This window comes from Pectinophora gossypiella, chromosome 10, assembly GCF_024362695.1.
Source record: "Pectinophora gossypiella chromosome 10, ilPecGoss1.1, whole genome shotgun sequence".
Taxonomy (NCBI): Eukaryota; Metazoa; Arthropoda; class Insecta; order Lepidoptera; family Gelechiidae; genus Pectinophora; species Pectinophora gossypiella.
Window position 1 is genome coordinate 5,393,168 of NC_065413.1, and position 15,680 is coordinate 5,408,847.

Here is a 15,680-nt window from a genome sequence, read left to right on the forward strand (position 1 = left end):
GGGCATCCCTTGTCGTTAACAATTGACAATCACGGTCACAAAATCCGGACACAATTTTCTTTGAGACATCAATGAAATAAAATAAGATTGTTCGTCACGCACGTTCTGTATTTTGTAGGTACCTCGAGCGACGGTATGCTCGATGCCGCGAGCCGAGTCTGTGGACTCTCGATTTTTGATTCGATTCATTCAGTCTGCGAGCGATCGCCGCCAAGTGAGGTAACCTTGCGCGCGATTTTCGTCGTAGTCTCCATCGAGTTTCCCGCTTTTTCGATTGTCAAAATATTTGAAAACTTTTTCTGGAATAGTGTGATTTTGTGTAACAATGACGAGGTTTTGTGCTAACGTTTCGTGATGTAAAACACATTGTGTTTGGGTTTTTGTGTTGGTAGTAATAGTAACAAGTGGATTTACAAGTTCACCGGCAGTTTTATTTTCACCTGTGACGCTGTGAGTATAAAATGTTTCTTACGTTGTTTCTTACGTTTTTGTGACATATTGTGTGATTTGTCCTACTTTTGTTTAACCTAGTAAAGATACCTACCTAACATGTTCGTAATCTATGGATTCATCGATTTTATCTCTAATTGGATTAGAATAGTGTAATGGGTTGTTACTCTCTGATAAGTTATCAACTTCAACCGGACGTGCGAAGTACAAGTTGAATGCAGTTTGGACAAACATGGAAAATCTTTCGCAATCAGGGTATAGCAGGTTTTTTGTTACCTCACATGTTTATTGGTACAACCGTCATTTAAATTGTGATTAAATGGCACTTTATTTTGATTTTCCGTTGCTCCCTGTTAATAATAATAAATTAGATAGGTACGTTGATTTGTTCAATGTAACTTAATTTATTTCCATTTACCTACCTACCTTACCTACTAACTAATGTAAGGTAGGTAGAAGGGAGGTACCGACCTACCAAAAAATCATATTTTTTATGTGTTCCTACCTATGTACCTACCTATATTTACGTTAGACAAGACTACTAGTTCTAAAATGGGTAGATAGGTATATCATCATCATCATCATCATCATCATCGTTCATCTTGCGATGGATGTAGGGCCTACTTACCTCTGACTAGTCCAATTGGGTATAGGTATGTACCTATTATAGTCGTGAGTTTATGGTAGGCAGGTATGTTATGCAAATAAGTAAATTATTATTCACAAAAAAAAAAAATGCATTATGTTTCCTATTTATTATTTTTTTTTATTTTTATTTTTTTTATTTTATTTTTATTTTTTTTTATTTTTTTTTATTATTTTTATTTATTTTTTTTTATTTTATTTTTTTTTTCACTTTTTTTTTTATTATTATTATTATCTAAGTTGTAGGCATTCATTAAAAACAACGTCTAGTCTAGACGCCTTAAATAATAGTACTTAGGTACTCTGAAAATTAAATTTGTTAAGTTAATAATTAGTTGGTTCTTATTATTTTCTTTTGTTAGGTGTAGCGACTAATAAAGATTACTAATAAAAATTTCATTTTATTACTTCCTCTACCAACCTATCTTTGTTGACTTTTTAAAACGTAACTTTGAATCTTATAATAGGTATATATTATACCTATCTATAGGTATGTATACCTACCTATAGGAAGCATGGTAGATATCATAGTAGGTAGGTACTATGGTCTACAAGCTTTTGAGGATTGAGAGAGAACTATTAGATAGGATTATGTAGGTAATACCTACCTATATTGCTATGTAATCTAATTGGATATGCCGTATAATATAAAACTTCTGTGAAAGGACTAAATGTAGGTTGGTACCTATCTATATTAATTTAGGAAGCAATATACCTGTATATAAGTAGATTTTACTGGAGGACGAATCATCGAAATGTTGGTGGTAGGTTATCTATAATTTTAAAAAACAACACATAACACACACACAACAACAACACATAAAACATAGAACACGTTCAGCTGCTTCTCTTCCCGGGCATGTCGTAAAAACCGACAGAGGGATTGTGTCCTCTAACATGATGGACTAATGTTATGGGCGATAGGCTGATCCCTTATCACCATAAGGTTCATCATATCCATCTTTGGAATTCGTATCAACAGTGGCTGCAAGTTGTCTTTGATTGCTTGTGGCTCTGCCCACCCCATTGGGGATTGCGGGCGTGAGTTTATGTATGTATGTATGTTAAAAAACAAAAAAAAAAACTGTAGGGGAAACCTAGTCACAATGTCTGATGTTGAATAAAATTGCATAAAACTTTGTTAAAAAGAGTGTACATTACATACTTAATCATAAGTGATAGGTAAATATACATAAGTAACCAGTTGCATTTAGGTTATTTTAATAACCTTGATATAGTTTATAGGTTCATTTCCAATGTCTATTGTAGTGGTATCATCAACCAGAAAATTTTCATCTGTATTTTAAAATTTCCGTCATTTATTTTTTTATTACAAAATTAAAAGAGCAATCAAGCCGTATCCAACAAACAAAAATTCCTGTTATAGAGGCTTTTGTCCCGTGTTTTAACAAAAAATGTAAAATACATTTTATTCTACAAAATGGGATTTTTCTATTGTAAATATCTACATAATATTATACCGTGTCGTTTTTTGTTGAACGCAACAATGATAGCGTTGCCAATTAAAAGGACGAAAGCTTCTGCTGATACCTATCTATACCTATTATGTTCATGCATGAAAGGGTTAATAAAGTACGAGTACCTAATAGTTATAATAATGATATAGAGAGGAAGGGGAAGACCAAGAAGAGCTTACATGGAACAGATTAAAGAGACGGCGAACGTCGTGTCTTATAAGGAGGTAAAGAAATTGGTCTTTGATAGACAAGGATGGAGAATACTACACCGACAAGAGCGTGGCTCTTAAATTTGTGATGAATATAGATGATGATGTCCTTTGATTGTGGATTATTTAAAGGCAGTCGTAAGTCTTATCTAGTGATCGGATATCCGGGCGCTTAGAAATCAGACATCAGAATCATTTATTCAGCGTAATTTTATTATTATGGATAAGATTTGTTGACGGTCAATTTGACATTTTTGAATCTACGTTATTTCGCAAGGTGTTATGGTTATGGCTGATGAGAAGAAATGTCAAGAAATTGCAACAACAACACATCTTTTTAATCAATGTAGTTATATTATAACAAGTTATTTAATAACTAGAGGAACACGCTTATTTGACTAAAGTATGGAAGCGGCTTCTTAAATAAATTTGAATTATAAAAATCTTGCGATGAATATGCCTACCTACCTATTTCTGTCTAGTCGGTTTGGGATTGGAATATAGTTGTGAGCTTATGTTATTGTATGTTTCCGTTACTGTACAGCAAAGTACCTATACTTGAACTGATTTATACCTACCTATTGATCCAAATGTTTGACCTCTATAGATAGAAGTTGTAAACACAGTCTAATATTATAGCAACCTAAATTATTTACTGCCAGCTGGACGTTAACCTACTAAATCTGGTAATTTTATGAAAATACACAGAACAAAGAGCAATAAGGCCGCCTATTGTGCTTCTCTTGTCACTTTTGTAATTGTTTTTAGTCTTGTGTTTATAATAATAAAATAATACATTCTTGTTGGCTTCGGCCCCACGCACGCCTTCCAAAAGTCCGGGACTCCGTAGTCCCGAGATATGGAAATGACAAACATAATAATAATAACTCCCAACCGGTCCATTAACTCCCACCCCAATAGCCCAGCTCTCTTTGTCCCCATAATCTGCAATAGTCCTACACGAACCGGGGATTGTCTTTGGGTGCACTCCCATAGTGCATACTGGGATAATCGCCAGTTGGTGTCACACAAGATTTAGAGTAAATTGTCTTAAGGGACCTCTACGTGTTGGCTTAGGCTCTACCCACGCTTTCCAAAAGTCCGGGACTCCATAGTCCCGAGATATGGAAACGACATACAATAATAATAATAAATTTTAATTCAGAAAAAAACATTACTTATAACTGTTTACAAACAATCATCTTCAGACATAGTATTGGAATATAATATTTTAAATGTTATTCGACATTCTTACAAGATTAGCTGTAACTCCTGCACTAGGCAAAAGCCTGTATCGCGGAAGTCACGTTCAAACGTTACCATTATAGTTAGAACATACTATCTTAAAACTAAAACATTTTATAGAATAGGTTTATAATATACTAATAATTTGTTAATCGTTAAGGGTTTTTGTATTGTATTGTAGAATAGAACATAGGTATAATATATTATTGTAGCAATATCCTAAAGAGATTTCTTTAAAAAGTCATCATCTTGCGTTATCTCGTTGTCACGGGGTTTATAGATCAATAAAGTATATAGATATGATAAAATGTAAGTTTTTTTTATTATAAGTGACTTATTGCAGATTTTCCTCAGATGACATTAATTACTTAGTCGGGCAAATGAGAAACGCCGAGGACAAAATGTTGCAGTTTTCTCTTCTTCTTTTTTTTCGTGTGGGTTTTGAGATCAATGACCGACTTCATCAGCCCTGGTGTGATGCTTATTATTGAGCTCCGAAAGACCCCCGACATGGTACTATAGTAGCCGTGAATGATTGTTTAATGTGCTATACGAAGCGTGGAATCATTTTATTATTCGGATAATTAGGTGAATATAGGTGATTTCAGTCTGCAAAGCATGTCTTAACCAAACCATGGACAGTCTCACAAAGTGATTTTTTGTTAGACGTGTCTCCATCAGGAATCGAATCCATGACCGTGAGACCAACGCTCAATCACTGGACGACAGGGACCGTTCTAAAAGTTCTTTCTTCTCTTATAAAAAAGTAAAAAAAGAAACATCAATTTAGAAAACTGCAATATAAATTAGGCCAAATATGCTGAATATGCCATATTATGAATATGGTAGCTTATTATCGACAGTGTATTTAGGCGGAGCAAATTCAAAAGCTATTCCAATCCAAAGGTTAGTCCATGAATAGAACAATTTGCATAATTTGCATGTCAATTTTGAAATACTGACCAATGCTGTGCTGTGGTATTGGGAACCGTGGTAACCTAGTTGGTAGAACGCTTAAATATTTAACGCTTTAATATTTTAAATCTTATATTTTTACCAGCTTTTCGACCCAGCTTTGCTTGTTAACAGTTTTTTCTCCCGTTCAACAGTAAAAACCCGCATATAAATTAATTTTGTGGTTCTCGAGATTAGTCCGAAAATACAGGGTATAAAACAGGGTAATACAGGGTAGGGTACGACTGTATAGACTACCTTTTATACTATGCAGTATTTATAATTACATTATGATTCAAACACCTGCTAGAATACTAAAGTGAACAAATATTAAGTACCTATTACAGTGGTGGACAAAAAAATCGACTCAAGTTTTGTGTTAGTTATGAGGCGATGGAAAAAATATTACTTGTCATATTTTTTTGTGTTTTCTGACTCTGGATACCTTCCCCTTTAAAAATTATACCTTATACTTTGTGGTATTTTATCATACATTATTGTTCTGTTTTTAAAACCTCAGTTTGAGCCGTTTTAAAGGTTTTGTATTTGGGTAATCATTTTGTCAATACGAAAAAAAGTATGGCGTGTATTGTGACTCAATACTCGAATACTGGGTAACAAGTATCGACTCGATCGAGTAGTGAGAACTGTTTAATAGAAAAGACAATTGACTATATTCAATGACAAGTTGTGACGTAATGGTGTGGATGTTGTTGACACTATGGTGTTGTTAAATAATAAAACGTGAAGTTAGGGTTCCGTCAACGAAAATAGTAATTTGTGGAATTATGTGACTTTGGATAAACGTAACTTTATTGCACATAGTATGGTAAAGTTATACATATAACAAACGTAAAATCACGTCTATTATTTACCACGGTCCTGACACACCACAGCGTCAAAAAATGTTATATTGAAGATACACTTACAGTGGCAATTTCTTTATGGCTAGGTTTGAGTATAGTAGATATCCGCGTATCGTCCCCATAGCAGAGGCAGACCGAGGACTTACATTGACCAAATTGGAGATGTCCTTAAAAAAGGTTTAATACGATCTACTCTGAACCGGCGTGCGTGTATGAAGCGATTGGTGAATGTGGAGGAAGCAAGAGAAGTGTGTCAGGATCGAAGCAAATGGAATTCTATAGTCTCTGCTTACCCCGGTGGGAAATAGGCGTGAGTTTATATATGTATGTATGTATGTCTCCATAGCATTAGTCCGATTTCACAGGGTCCGCTTACCTAACCTGAAGATTTGACAGGTCCGGTTTTTTATAGAACCGTCTGCCTGTCTAACCTTCCAACCCGCGAAGGGAAAACCAGCTATCAGAGGTTAGGTCACATACCTCCAAATGTGGATTTCCTCGAAAACAAATTCGACAAGCATTGGTTTAGGCCTGTGCTGGATTCGAATTCGAACTGAGCCACCACGGCTAGTACCTAGTAATAGAAATTCGCTAATAAGTTTTCAAAGACTATCATCAATAGTCATTTCATTCTTTGAATATTAGTGTCTTGGGTCAACCCAATACGTATTACATGTACGCACTCACAGAATTGTACCTTCGTAAACACATTTACGACTTCGATCACAAAACACCGAATTACAGTTCAAAAAGGCCAACCCATTTTGATTGTTTCAAATGTATGGTTGGAACCCTTTATTTGCCGCTCCGGATTGACCCCGGCCGTTTTTTTAGCAGTTCATAAATATGAAATAGGACCACTGACTACTCACTTGTTTTTTACCCAGCAATACTGTGGCTATACACAAACACACAAAAAGATCTATTTGATATAAAGTTATCTAATATCTACGTTTCACACCCACAGCGTAGGTTTTTAGAACAATAAAATAAAAGATTACGGCTAATGTATTCATCTGCTTATCTTCATGGTACAGGTACAGTCATGAGCAATATAATGTACCCACTTTAGGACTCTGTCGCACTAACATATTTGACATTTAGTGAGACTTACAGTTCAATTTGTCAAAATAGTTAATGTGCCACGGTACCAAAGTGTATACGGTCACGAGCATTAATATGTATATGTCGTGGCCAGATCATAGAATTGACCATTTCATGAAATGATCGACCATTTCATGAAATGGTCGTATTTCATGAAATGGCCAACTTCAACTGACCATATCGTTGAAACGTCAGCGTTTAATGATATTTCCATCCACGTTTGGCCATATCATTAATGTAGGGTGTCCATGATAAGTGGTGTAATAAAAACGCGAAATAAGATAGGAAATAAAATGTATTACTCTAGTACAAAGTACAAAAATGTTTAAAAGTCAATTAAAAATTAAAAAGTCGTTTTCGATTAACGGAGTGTTGATGTAGTTGACATATACGCCGTAACTGCATCTCGCTTTGAAGTCGTCGTCATATTTTTTGACACTATTTCATGCCATTGGTCATCATTCAGTATACTTTTCGTGTGTAAGATAAACATACTGGCGGCGTAGGGGTGGCCCAAGGGCCACCCCCGCCGCACCCTAACCTACTGTTATGCCTTGTAAAAATTATAAAAAAAAAAGGATTATGATAATTTAAATTATGACAAAAACATTTATGCGTTTTAATAGAATCCTGTTTCAAGTAGTTAATGCCATCTGCGGCATATCTACAATAAGTCACTTCAAAAAAAGAAACTTTACGGACAGTAGGATCGTCTATATTTTTCTTTTTTAAAATTAATATCTCTTCATTCGCAGTTTTAATTATATCATATTTTGAAATCCAATAATAGTCCATTGATTTACGTAGCGTGGTCACTCGACCTTCATTATTTGCCATATAACCTAAAAATAAAAATAAAGTTGCTGTCTACTGTTAATACGAGTTTTTCTTTTCACTTTAGTGTCAAAACATTGCTTCAATGCACTTTTATCTTGTATTTGCTCATTATTATTCGTATTATTCGCGTTCACACAAGAATAATTATTGTCCGCCGCCATTATGCAAAACATAAACAAAGCGACACCAGCGCCACTACCGGTGGATAATGTTACTATTTTACGATATGATCGCTAACGTTTGGCCATATCATGAAGTAATCATGCATTTAGTTGGTCATATCGTTAAACGTTTTGTGTTCATTGATCTGGCCAAACCACATCATGATGTGGCCAACGAATGTTGTTCTATTTCATGAAATACGACCATTTCATGAAATGGTCGATCATTTCATGAAATGATCAATTCTATGATATGGCCACGATATATACACCATGTCACATTAACTTTTTAGACAAATTGAACTGTAAGTCTCACTAAATGTCAAATATGTTAGTGCGACAGAGTCCTAAAGTGGGTACATTTTATTGCTCAGGACTGTACATATTAATGCTCGTGACCGTACGTTCATATATTATTGTTATCATTATCACTGACGATGAATTAATGGGGATCTAAGCGTGACGATAGTAAAGTTACTAGTGAACCGGTTTCGTAATTAAGTACTTAGGTTTACTTATTGGTAAGTACATAATACATTCAAATTCAAATTGTTTATTGTGAATTCAAATCATAATAATGTCATCAAATGACTGCAGATACACACTTGGTACTGACTGAACACCGAAGATGAATGTGACGTCAGTTTGGTTAGGACCATGCCATAGGAGAAAGAGGTTGGAAGGGCCAAATGAGCCTGAAACGCGCCCCATACAAGTATGAGCAAATAATTCGTACTTCAAAGGGCATTGAACATTTCACTATGGAGGCTGGCATAGCCTGGTGGCGCCACCTAGCGGATTTTTTAAAACTGCGGCGCACGATGAAACCTGTGCATATCGATAGGGGGCACTTTTCTGAACAAAAAAGCTTTAATGAACCTATGCTCTAAAGCGTCACGTTTTCAAGATATTTAGCTTGAAAGTTCCGAAAAGTGTTGTATGAACAAATCGATTTTACTTTTATATGCAATTGGAATATAGTGACTAAGTGATTATGCATGGAATATTAGTGTTTAATATACCACATATTTACTTTATTGAAAAATAAATAAATAGAAAATAGGTAAAATAAATATCTATAACTTACTTTTATGTGTAACTTAAAAGAAATCCAGAAACGCGTCGTGAGATGTACAGCTCATGACTTATTCTCGTGGTAATCACGCTCAAAGTTATTTGCTATGATTGTCTAACAATTTCACACTTTTTGAGTTTTTATGTTTATTCAATGAAAGGCAGCTTAAATGTCTAATCACAGTGAAAGCAGGTGGGGTGTGAAAATTCGCTTTTAGGACTACTTTACTTTACAGCAGTGTATGGAACATACCTAGTTCGTATAGACACACCAACGGGGTGTGTGCCTTCAATGCAACGGGACCTTAAGCTGTTTAGTTCATAACAATCATATTACATGAACACATTGTTCAATTATTCATCGATTTTCTTAGTTGTGTTTTTATAAGTATGAAATAAAACATCGTAAAAGTAGTCATATAGTTATTTATATTTTGCTTAAAATGAAATCAATACTAATTGTTATTGAATACATACAGTGTATATACTTATAACAAATAGGCTTTTTTTATACAAATTCGTACCTATTAGGATAATGAATATCAGTCTTCTTGAATAATCAATCTTCTTCTTCATCAGAAATAATAACTTGATCTAAAAAGGCAGCAGGGGGTTGAATTTCTTGGTGCCGAGCCCATCCCATATACCAAACTATGCACATGACATGAGCACAGCACCCGAGTGTCCGTTTTCCAACTATACAGCTGCAATAGTGACCGACAAGTTTATTTCTGTTTTTCAAACTATTATTTAGCAAGATATATACAAAATAAATTCTGTTGCTCTGGTGCCTCGAGAGTATTTTAGCTCTTGTCAGCCAAGGATCACAAACTACTATGTTGTATTGATTTAAATTATAGTCAACTTCAAAATCTTCATACACTTCAATGAAAAACGTTCCGTTTTCTTTTAGGTGTTCGCCATAGTAGCTTCTTGCCTGCGTCACTTGATACGGCCCCAGAGACATTATCAACAGATCCTCATATGATAAGATGGGAAACTGTTGAAAGCCTTCACTTGAGTTCATAGCTTGGAAAGCGGCTCTGCGTTGATTTAAATTGTTTTGTATTACAAACTCGCACAGATAGTTTGGGGCGTCGTGCTTAAGGTATATATCGTTGATTATTTCATTTACGAGTGGGTGATCTGTCACCCGTTTTCCGAAGGCATTTATTAGGGCGCAAGCAATCCTCACTTCCTCTTTTAAATGTGGCATATTCGGTATTGCGTAGTTAGCTGGAAACGATAAGAATACTGTTCCATCAATAATGAAGTAAGTACGTCACATTTAGACTGCGTTTCCACCAGTAACATGCTAGATGCTACGTTGCATACCCTACAATCGGGTTCATTGTGCCGATCAGAATCAGACCCAATTATCTGATTGGTGGATATTAAACCTAGCAACGTAGCACATGTCAGATGAAAAAACAGCCTTACCGTTGTGCTTGCATTAATATGAACTGATTACTCTCTACTGTTACAAAAAATGCAAATATCATTTATTATACATAATTAAGTGGTAATAGTTGGCTATAAAATCTATTGAAAGCGTAAGTCTGGTACACAAGTGATACGCTTGGCGTAAGAGCTATCTCTGGCTAATTATAATAGAGATAAGTTGACGACTTTCTGTTAAAAATGTTTTGCGTTGATTACACTCCGTCTAAGACGCTACATAATGAGAGCTTCGATAAAGTAGGATATATATTATTTTCATACACGAATTTTTTTTCATATGACATTTCGATTATGAAAAGCACGATTGAGAAACGAGCCGAATTATACATTGTCATTTTATGTATTATACTGACCAGGGACTATAATATAGATACCAGATACACTGCATACTGAGATTTTTAATTTTTGCAATGTTCAAATAAGATTACTTAGCTCTCGATCGTCAAATAAGTGGCGAGCATAATTCAGGATGTTGGGGTGCCTAGCAATATAATCTTCATTTGTCAAGTAAGACTATATAGGACGCCGAGATCTTCGGCGCGGGCCACGAACAGTGCTTACACCACAACAAAAAACATTGCTTGGCACCAACATGACTGGACATCTTGCCAAGACAACAACAACAAATTCAACAATAACACTAACAAAGTCAACAAAAATACTAACAAACTCAAGAGGAATATTAACAAACTCAACAGTGGTAACAAATACAACAGAATGAACAGGATAGAGTCTCAGAACAGAGAAAAGCGCGTGCGCACGTTGAAGATGAAAGTGGCAAACTGACTGAAAGTTCACCCGGCTGCCAATCGTCCTATTGTATTTATTGTATGATGTTGTCTCACTCACACTTATTGTATGGCTATTCGCTATCCTTGTTGATTCCGCCGAAATAACAGAAATTCGTGCAACTTTAAACAAAGGACCTCCATTTTCGTAGTTCCTGGAATTAAACGAGAAAGCAAAATGGCAGTTAATAAGTACACCATTTTGTTTCTCTTACACAGATTTCTTAAACTTCGAGAATTCTGCTTTTTAACGAGTACTAATGATGCCGCACTAAACGCATTGCGTTTATAAAAATGTAAACTTTATTTTATATTTCATTAGATCCTATCGTTGTGTCAAGTAAAATCAAGTTAAGGAGTAAATGACGCCTATATCATACATAACACAAACTGATAAACTCAGTTTGCAATTAGTAACCTTAGATAAGGTGTGCACAGTTAAGTACCTATGTACTTCCTATATAATGTAGCAAAGACAAAAACCATTAATGTTGTTGCAAGTATTTATTAATTTCATTTTTTCAATAAGATAAATATGTTGTATATTAAATAATGTTTCATGTATAATCAATCACTTTGTCACTATATTACGATTGTATATAGATAAATAGTAAAATCGATTTATCCATACGACACTTTTCGTAACTTTCAAGCTAGATATCTTGAAAACGTGACACTTTAGAGCATAGGTCCATTAAAGCTTTTTTGTTCAGACAAGTGTCCCCTATCGATTTGCACAGGTTTCATCGTGCGCCGCAGTTTTAAAAAATCCGCTAGGTGGCGCCACTGAGATATGCCAGAAAGGTTCATAGCCCTTTGCACTCCACTCGTCCGCAAACTTTACGACACATTGAGCTCCGCAATAGTATATTAAAAGGTCGTCTTGTGCATTACAACTTACAGAACAAAAAATCAAATATCGACATTCATGCAAGGAGATCCCTCCTTATCACAGGAATGCTAAAAATCTTAATTTGATCGGCTATTTATCAAAAATATACGTATACTTTTGTATGCACTATCTTATGAAAAGTAATTATAAAATTGCAGTGTATTACATAAAATATACATTGCCAGTAAAGAGGTTATGGAATTTGAGAAGCAGTAGAGCTATCGTAGTTGTCTGTTTGCAGGAGTAGTAGTAAAAGAGAGCGGAGTTGAACCGGCGGCGACAGCGGTTCTCGTACAAAATGCGCGTTAGGGCCTTTCCATTCTCTTTCTTTTATTCAGTGGTTAGGACATTAGTACAGGCCGATCACCTGATTGTCCGAAATTAACATGATCTGTGCTTCCGTGGCTCTCGGCTACTACTAACTGATGAAGTTATGTAAAGTCTTTGGTGGCTAAACAACCTCCTAATTTGGTGGATAACAGACACATGCATCTTTTATATTCGCTTTTGGGTATCTATATGGACCCTTTTTATTACAACCAGACACAATTACATCTTCCACCCATTACTATTCTGATCAAAAATAAAGAGAAGCAATATAGGTACCAACATAATTCTATATGATTCTAATGTGATCCAAATATTTTATATACCCGAGATCCAAGTAATGAGGAAATAGAAAATTATTACGTTTAAACTGAACAACGCCATCTATATTGTTTTTGGTGAACGTAGCCTGGAAAGTCCTTCACTGCAAGTGAAATCGAGCAGTTCAACTGAAATAAAGTTACATCTGTATCTGCCAGTATTGGCACCAATAAGTAATCAAAATGAAGAACATAAAAGTGGTACCATCAGCACTATATAAATACCCATGTTCTAAATTTGAATTTGGGATGTGAGTTTACTTTGCCTGTTTACTTATTCCGTGTGAACACACATATTTACCCCCTGACCCGCTCGTAGCGTTCCTACATTAATAAAATCTTATCACACACTCATTTAAATTGAATTAGGTAGCTACTTGCTTATTCTTCGTTCATACTGGCTACTGTTTTGTATACAAAATTGTTATTTAATTACGTTCATATTTTAGCTTCTTTGCTGAAGAGCGAAGAAAAAATATACATCGCGTTAAGCTGCTGGTTTACCCGGGTTGTTGTAACACCGACAAAGGTTAATTCCTGCTTTCTATTCCATCTTTTTTTATTTCTTCCGTCCATTTTAACATAGTCGACGATTATACGGGTAATGACCTGATCACTTATCACAACACGTCATGTAGAAGATGGATCTTAGGCCTTAAAATTATTAGTAGCATTAAGGTTATCTGATTACTGGTCGCTTGCATATTTAGTAACAGTGCATAATGCAACGCACACACTCGTCCTGGTTTGACAAGAGCTGCGGGTTGAAGTCCCGTACGAGTCAGAATTTTTTTTCGATTTAAATTTTTTGCTTAATGCATCTAGTAGGTATTGAAGATCGTAATATATTAAAAAAAGTTGTGCTCTTATTCTTTGGAATGAATATAAATTATAAAAAAAATAATTATTTATTTATTTACTTATATCTAATAGTACAAACACATCACCATTACAGGCAAGCCCAATGCGATGATGGAAAAACAAGGATCCTTTGTTTCCCAAACAAAATTAACAAAAATGAATAAAAACTATATGACAGAAAATAACAACTTTACAAACAATATTAACAAAAAAAAACATATACCATTAACTATTATTTAAAATTATTTAAAGTAGAATTAAGATAAATGAAAGTGGTACGGTCTAAAATCTGAATAACAGCAGTAATTCCACCATTATAATTATATGCACATGACTACATATCAAGTGTTAGGCCATCCCATTACTATTAAATAACAAAACTTACAACTAAGAATTATTAACAACAATAACAATAAATTAAAGGATGTCAAATATTATGTCAATATTTAAAAATAAACTTCTATAAAAAATAAAACCACTATTATTTCTATGTAGTTAAAGAGGAAGTCGTTTATTTTTTTTATATCCCTACCACATATCATATTAGAGTTTGGATAGATGTTCGGGTTGAACGTTTATGACGAACTATCTACCTAAGCATGGAACATTCGAAGTTTTGTCCTTCTTCACCGTCTGCTTAACTTTTTAGTTTACACAAAAAATCGCCCAAAAGGTACAGACAATATGCTGTGTCCCTTCTTAAGTACTTATAAGAACAACGTACAACGAAATATCTGACCCGAAGTAGCGCTTAAAGGGAAAGAAATATAAAGTTACCCACTTATGTATTCTGCGGCGGCTTCGGAAGCCGTGTTAGATTACATTGTGGTGGTACACAAGATGCGGACGACAGTGGAAAGTCTTTGTTACTTCGACAGGGTCACCTTCTTAGGACGGAGCTAGGGTCAGTTCCAGTCAAGGGCGATACATTTTTGCCTACTTATATCAAAAAGTTGAGGAAAACGTAACGTAGTCTTTCGGTTCGTGTATGATCACAAGAATCAGAGGCGAGAAGGAAGATTTCAATACTGGTATTATTGTTAAGAGTTACCAGTGTACGATACTATATTATACAGGGTGTTAGTGACATCGTAACGATAACTTTCAGAGATGATTCAGGCCATAGTTCTGAGTTGATATCAAGTGGAGTTTTCCATCGCAGAAGTATGGAACGTAATTACAACGGGATAAATCGGGAACTGAAAATATAAACTCAACTGAGACATCTCGTTGAAAGTGGGGATATATTGTTAAGTTAAAGTCTGGGGAATTCATATCAATTTATAATACCCTAAGGCAAAATATTATGCAATACAAATATTTGTAAGCAGACTGGGGATCCAGCCATTCTAGACAGGGCTTACGTGTAAACGATTATATTTTTATTAAAAGTATTAACGATCCCAGGTAAAAGGGTCCAGATAAATGCTCTGGATACGTGGCTGGCCCTGCTACCTGAATGTGATCTCGACTCGACCCTGGGTCGTAATAATTTGTTGGGTCGTGATAACAACTCGACGGCATTTCGGCTACCTTATGTAAACTACGTACGGTAATGGTTTTGGTGAGAGGTCAGAATACTCCGAATGTGACTTTTTTCTATCATAGGCCTATTGTTGGCTGAAGTTCGCGAACTATTTTGGGAGCGTTGAGAACCATATTCATCCCATCTGGCATAAATCTAACCTGTAGGCTCTGCACGGTGACGGGCCTCGCGTGGCGCGTGTTATATCGAGGCCTTCGACCAATAGCTGTTTGACGTCCATCTACGTAGATAGCATTTGTATCGTTTATTGGTCGAAAGCGCTTAATATAATTCGCGCTGTTGTCATGCAGACCCGGCTGAATGGTCATTATACTAAGGCTAACAGCAAAGTCATCAAAATGACTCTTGATTCATAATTGGAATGCCACTTTTCGTATAGGTGGACTACTGTGACATGTTGCTGTGGTTTTTCTTACTCAAATAGGGACCCTATCTCACTAGAATACCTTGAAATTACACGGC

General features: G+C 35.3%; 1 protein-coding gene across 2 annotated transcripts in view; it reads left to right on the forward strand.

The window, feature by feature from the left end:
• Positions 1-200: 200 nt before the first annotated feature.
• LOC126370220 (angiotensin-converting enzyme-like) overlaps positions 201-15,680 on the forward strand; it is a 193,192-nt gene continuing 177,712 nt past the window's right edge. For both annotated transcript variants that reach the window (XM_050015016.1, XM_050015015.1), the window contains exon 1: positions 201-450. The gene's annotated coding sequence lies outside the window, so the exon portion shown is untranslated. The remainder of the gene's footprint in view (positions 451-15,680) is intronic.